We start from the raw sequence: 6,000 nt of genomic DNA, 5'->3' as shown, positions 1-6,000 counted from the left end.
GCAAGCAGCAGAAAGCAGCAAGCAGCAGCAAGTAGCAAGCAGCAGCAAGCAGCAGCAAGCAGCAGCAGGCAGCAGCAAACAGCAAGCAGCAGCAAGCAGCAAGCAGCAGCAAGCTGCAAGCAGCAAGCAGCAGCAAGCAGCAAGCAGCAGCAAGCTGCAAGCAGCAAGCATAGCAAGCAGCAAGCAGCAGCAAGCAGCAGCAAGCCCAGCAAGCAGCAGCAAGCAGCAGCAAGCAGCAGCAAGCAGCAGCAGCAGCAGCAGCAGCAAGCAGCAGCAGCAGCAGCAAGTAGCAGCAGCAAGCAGCAGCAAGCAGCAGCAATCAGCAAGCAGCAGCAAGCAGCAGCAAGCAGCAAGCAGTAGCAAGCAGCAAGCAGCAGCAAGCAGCAGCAAGCAGCAGCAAGCAGCAAGCAGCAGCAAGCAGCAAGCAGCAGCAAGCCGCAAGCAGCAGCAAGCAGCAAGCAGCAGAAAGCAGCATGCAGCAGCAAGCCGCAAGCAGCAGCAAGCAGCCAGCAGCAGCATGCAGCAAGCAGCAGCAAGCAGCAGCAAGCAGCAGCAAGCAGCAGCAGCAGCAAGCAGTAAGCAGCAGCAGCAGCAGCAGCAGCAGCAAGCAGCAGCAAGCAGCAGCAAGCAGCAGGAAGCAGCAGCAGCAGCAAGCAGCAAGCAGCAGGAAGCAGCAGCATAAGCAAGAAGCAGCAAGCAGCAAGCAGCAGCAAGCAGCAGCCAGCAGCAGCAAGCAGCAGCAAGCAGCTGGAAGCAGCAAGCAGCAGCAAGCAGCAAGCTGCAGCTAGCTGAAGCAAGCAGCAGCAAGCAGCAAGCAGCAAGTAGCAGCAAGCAGCAGCAAGCAGCAAGCAGCAGCAAGCAGCAGGAAGCAGCAGCAGCGAGCAGCAGCAACAGCAAGCAGCAGCAGCAGCAAGCAGCAGCAAGCAGCAGCAAGGAGCAAGCAGAAGCCAGCAGCAAGCAGCAAGCAGCAGCAAGCAGCCCCAAGCAGCAGAAAGCAGCAAGCAGCAGCAAGCAGCACCAAGCAGCAGCAAGCAGCAGCAAGCAGCAGCAAGCAGCAAGCAGCAGAAAGCAGCAAGCAGCAGCAGGCTGCACCAAACAGCAAGCAGCAAGCAGCAGCAATCAGCAGCAAGCCCAGCAAGCAGCAGCAAGCAGCAAGCAGCAGCAAGCAGCAGCAGCAGCAGCAGCAAGCAGCAGCAGCAGCAGCAAGTAGCAGCAGCAAGCAGCAGCAAGCAGCAGCAATCAGCAAGCAGCAGCAAGCAGCAGCAAGCAGCAGCAAGCAGCAAGCAGCAGCAAGCAGCAGCAAGCAGCAAGCAGCAGCAAGCAGCAGCAAGCAGCAGCAAGCAGCAAGCAGCAAGCAGCAGCAAGCAGCAGCAAGCAGCAGCAAGCAGCAGCAAGCAGCAGCAAGCAGCAAGCAGCAGAAAGCAGCATGCAGCAGCAAGCAGCAAGCAGCAGCAAGCAGCCAGCAGCAGCAGCAGCAAGCAGCAGCAAGCAGCAGCAAGGAGCAAGCAGCAGCAAGCAGCAAGCAGCAGCAAGCAGCAGCAAGCAGCCCCAAGCAGCAGAAAGCAGCAAGCAGCAAGCAGCAGCAAGCAGCAGCAAGCAGCAAGCAGCAGCAAGCAGCAAGCAGCAGAAAGCAGCAAGCAGCAGCAAGTAGCAAGCAGCAGCAAGCAGCAGCAAGCAGCAGCAGGCAGCAGCAAACAGCAAGCAGCAGCAAGCAGCAAGCAGCAGCAAGCTGCAAGCAGCAAGCAGCAGCAAGCAGCAAGCAGCAGCAAGCTGCAAGCAGAAAGCAGTAGCAAGCAGCAAGCAGCAGCAAGCAGCAGCAAGCCCAGCAAGCAGCAGCAAGCAGCAGCAGCAGCAGCAGCAAGCAGCAGCAGCAGCAGCAAGTAGCAGCAGCAAGCAGCAGCAAGCAGCAGCAATCAGCAAGCAGCAGCAAGCAGCAGCAAGCAGCAAGCAGTAGCAAGCAGCAAGCAGCAGCATGCAGCAGCAAGCAGCAAGCAGCAGCAAGCAGCAAGCAGCAGCAAGCCGCAAGCAGCAGCAAGCAGCATGCAGCAGCAAGCAGCAAGCAGCAGCAAGCAGCAAGCAGCAGCAAGCAGCCAGCAGCAGCATGCAGCAAGCAGCAGCAAGCAGCAGCAAGCAGCAGCAGCAGCAAGCAGTAAGCAGCAGAAGCAGCAGCAGCAAGCAGCAGCAAGCAGCAGGAAGCAGCAGCAGCAGCAAGCAGCAAGCAGCAGGAAGCAGCAGCATAAGCAAGAAGCAGCAAGCAGCAAGCAGCAGCAAGCAGCAGCAAGCAGCAAGCAGCATCAAGCAGCAGCAGGCAGCAAGCAGCAAGCAGCAGCAAGCAGCAAGCAGCAGCAGCAGCAGCAAGCAACAAGCAGCAGCAAGCAGCAGCAAGCACCAAGCAGCAGCAAGCAGCAGCAAGCAGCAAGCAACAAGCAGCAGCAAGCAGCAGCAAGCAGCAGCAAGCAGCAAGCCGAAGCAAGCAGCAGCAAGTTGCAAGCAGCAAGCAGCAGCAGCAGCAGCAAGCAGCAGCAAGCAGTAAGCAGCAGCAAGCAGCAAGCAGCAAGAAGCAGCAGCAGCAGCAAGCAGGAAGCAGCAGCAAGCAGCAGCAAGCAGCAAGCAGCAGCAGCAGCAGCAAGCAGCAACCAGCAGCAAGCAGCAAGCAGCAGCAAGTAGGAAGCAGCAGCAGAAAGCAGCAGCAAGCAGCAAGCAGCACCAGCACCAAGCAGCAGCAAGCAGCAGCAAGCAGCAAGCAGCAGCAGCAGCAACCAGCAGCAGCATCAGCAAGCAGCAGAAAGCAGCAAGCAGCAGCAAGCAGCAGCAAGCAGCAAGCAGCAGAAAGCAGCAGCAAGCAACAGCAAGCAAAAGCAAGCAGCAGCAAGCAGCAGCAACCATCAGCAAGCAGCAGTAAGCAGCAGCAAGCAGCAGCAAGCAGAAGCTGGACCAAGCAGAAGCAAGCAGCAGCAAGCAGCAGCAAGCAGCAAGCAGCAGCAAGCAGCAGCAAGCAGCAAGTAGCAGCAGGCAGCAGCAAGCAACAGCAAGCAAAAGCAAGCAGCAGCAAGCAGCAGCAATTATCAGCTAGCAGCAGTAGGCAGCAGCAAGCAGCAGCAAGCAGAGGCAGCAGCAAGCAGAAGCAAGCAGCAGCAGGCAGAAAGCAGCAGCAAGCTGCAAGCAGCAGCAAGCAGCAGCAAGCACCAAGCAGCAGCAAGCAGCAAGCAGCAGAAAGCAGCAAGCAGCAGCAAGCAGCAAGCAGCAGCAAGCAGCAGCAGCAGGCAGAAAGCAGCAGCAAGCTGCAAGCAGCAGCAAGCAGCAGCAAGCACCAAGCAGCAGCAAGCAGCAAGCAGCAGCAAGCAGCAAGCAGCAGCAAGCATCAGAAAGCAGCAAGCAGCAAGCAGCAGCAAGCAGCAGCTGCAAGCAGCAAGGAGCAGCAAGCAGCAAGCAGCAGCAGCAGCAGCAAGCAGCAAGCAGCAGCAAACAGCAGCAAGCAGCAGCAAACAGCAGCAAACAGCAGCAAGCAGCAGCAAGCTGCAAGCAGCAAGCAGCAGCAGCAAGCAGCAGCAGCAGCAGCAAGCACCAGCAAGCACCAGCAAGCAGCAGCAGCCGCAAGCAGCAAGCAGCAAGCAGCAGCAAGCAGCAGCAAGCAGCAGCAAGCAGCAGCAAGCAGCAAGCAGCAGCAGCAGCAAGCAGCAGCAAGCAGCAAGCAGCAGCAAGCAGCAAGCAGAAGCAGCAGCAAGCAACAAGCAGCAGCAAGCAGCAGCAAGCAGCAACAAGCAGCAGCAAGCAGCAGCAAGCAGCAGCAAGCAGCAGTAAGCAGCAGCAAACAGCAAGCAGCAGCAAGCAGCAAGCAGCAGCGGCAGCAAGCAGCAGCAAGCAGCAAGCAGCAGCAGCAAGTAGCAGCAGCAAGCAGCAAGCAGCAGCAAGCAGCAAGCAGCAGCAATCAGCAAGCAGCAGCAATCAGAAGCAGCAGCAAGCAGCAGCAAGCAGCAGCAAGCAGCAGCAAGCAGCAAGCAGCAAGCAGCAGCAGCAGCAAGCAGCAAGAAGCAGCAAGCAGCAGCAAGCAGCAGCAAGCAGCAGCAAGCAGCAGCAAACAGCAGCAAGCAGCAAGCAGCAGCAAGCAGCAAGCTGCAGCAAGCTGAAGCAAGCAGCAGCAAGCAGCAAGCAGCAAGTAGCAGCAAGCAGCAGCAAGCAGCAAGCAGCAGCAAGCAGCAGGAAGCAGCAGCAAGCAGCAAGCAGCAGCAAGCAGCAGCAGCAGCGAGCAGCAGCAACAGCAAGCAGCAGCAGCAGCAAGCAGCAGCAAGCAGCAAGGAGCAAGCAGAAGCAAGCAGCAAGCAGCAAGCAGCAGCAAGCAGCCCCAAGCAGCAGCAAGCAGCAGCAAGCAGCAGCAAGCAGCAGCAAGCAGCAAGCAGCAGCAAGCAGCAGCAAGCAGCAGCAAGCAGCAGCAGCAAGCAGCAGCAAGCAACACAAAGCAGCAGCAAGCAGCAGCAAGCAGCAGCAAGCAGCAGCAATCAGCAGTAAGCAGCAGCAAACAACAAGCAGCAGCAAGCAGCAGCGGCAGCAAGCAGCAGCAAGCAGCAAGCAGCAGCAGCAAGTAGCAGCAGCAAGCAGCAAGCAGCAAGCAGCAGCAATCAGCAAGCAGCAGCAAGCAGCAGCAAGCAGCAGCAGCAGCAAGCAGCAGCAGGCAGCAGCAAGCAGCAGCAAGCAGCAGGAAACAGCAGCAAGCAGCAGCAAGCCGCAGCAAGCAGCAGCAAACAGCAAGCAGCAGCAAGCTGCAAGCAGCAAGCAGCAAGCAGCAGCAAGCAGCAAGCAGCAGCAGCAGCAGCAAGCAGCAGCAAGCAGCAAGCAGCAGCAAGCAGCAGCAAGCAGCAGCAAGCAGCAGCAAGCAGCAGCAGCAGCAGCAGCAGCAGCAGCAAGCAGCAGCAAGTAGCAGCAGCAAGCAGCAGCAAGCAGCAGCAATCAGCAAGCAGCAGCAAGCAGCAGCAAGCAGCAAGCAGTAGCAAGCAGCAAGCAGCAGCAAGCAGCAGCAAGCAGCAAGCAGCAGCAAGCAGCAAGCAGCAGCAAGCCGCAAGCAGCAGCAAGCAGCAAGCAGCAGAAAGCAGCATGCAGCAGCAAGCCGCAAGCAGCAGCAAGCAGCCAGCAGCAGCATGCAGCAAGCAGCAGCAAGCAGCAGCAAGCAGCAGCAGCAGCAAGCAGTAAGCAGCAGCAGCAGCAGCAGCAGCAAGCAGCAGCAGAAAGCAGCAGCAGCAGCAAGCAGCAAGCAGCAGGAAGCAGCAGCATAAGCAAGAAGCAGCAAGCAGCAAGCAGCAGCAAGCAGCAGCCAGCAGCAGCAAGCAGCAGCAAGCAGCTGGAAGCAGCAAGCAGCAGCAAGCAGCAAGCTGCAGCTAGCTGAAGCAAGCAGCAGCAAGCAGCAAGCAGCAAGTAGCAGCAAGCAGCAGCAAGCAGCAAGCAGCAGCAAGCAGCAGGAAGCAGCAGCAAGCAGCAGCAGCAGCGAGCAGCAGCAACAGCAAGCAGCAGCAGCAGCAAGCAGCAGCAAGCAGCAGCAAGGAGCAAGCAGAAGCCAGCAGCAAGCAGCAAGCAGCAGCAAGCAGCCCCAAGCAGCAGAAAGCAGCAAGCAGCAGCAAGCAGCACCAAGCAGCAGCAAGCAGCAGCAAGCAGCAAGCAGCAGAAAGCAGCAAGCAGCAGCAGGCTGCACCAAACAGCAAGCAGCAAGCAGCAGCAATCAGCAGCAAGCCCAGCAAGCAGCAGCAAGCAGCAAGCAGCAGCAAGCAGCAGCAGCAGCAGCAAGCAGCAGCAGCAGCAGCAGCAAGTAGCAGCAGCAAGCAGCAGCAAGCAGCAGCAATCAGCAAGCAGCAGCAAGCAGCAGCAAGCAGCAGCAAGCAGCAAGCAGTAGCAAGCAGCAAGCAGCAGCAAGCAGCAGCAAGCAGCAAGCAGCAAGCAGCAGCAAGCAGCAGCAAGCAGCAGCAAGCAGCAAGCAGCAAGCAGCAGCAAGCAGCAGCAAGCAGCAGCAAGCAG

The sequence above is a fragment of the Amblyomma americanum genome, chromosome 1 (genome assembly GCF_052857255.1).
Source record: "Amblyomma americanum isolate KBUSLIRL-KWMA chromosome 1, ASM5285725v1, whole genome shotgun sequence".
In the NCBI taxonomy this organism is placed as follows: domain Eukaryota; kingdom Metazoa; phylum Arthropoda; class Arachnida; order Ixodida; family Ixodidae; genus Amblyomma; species Amblyomma americanum.
This window is presented reverse-complemented; position numbering follows the sequence as displayed.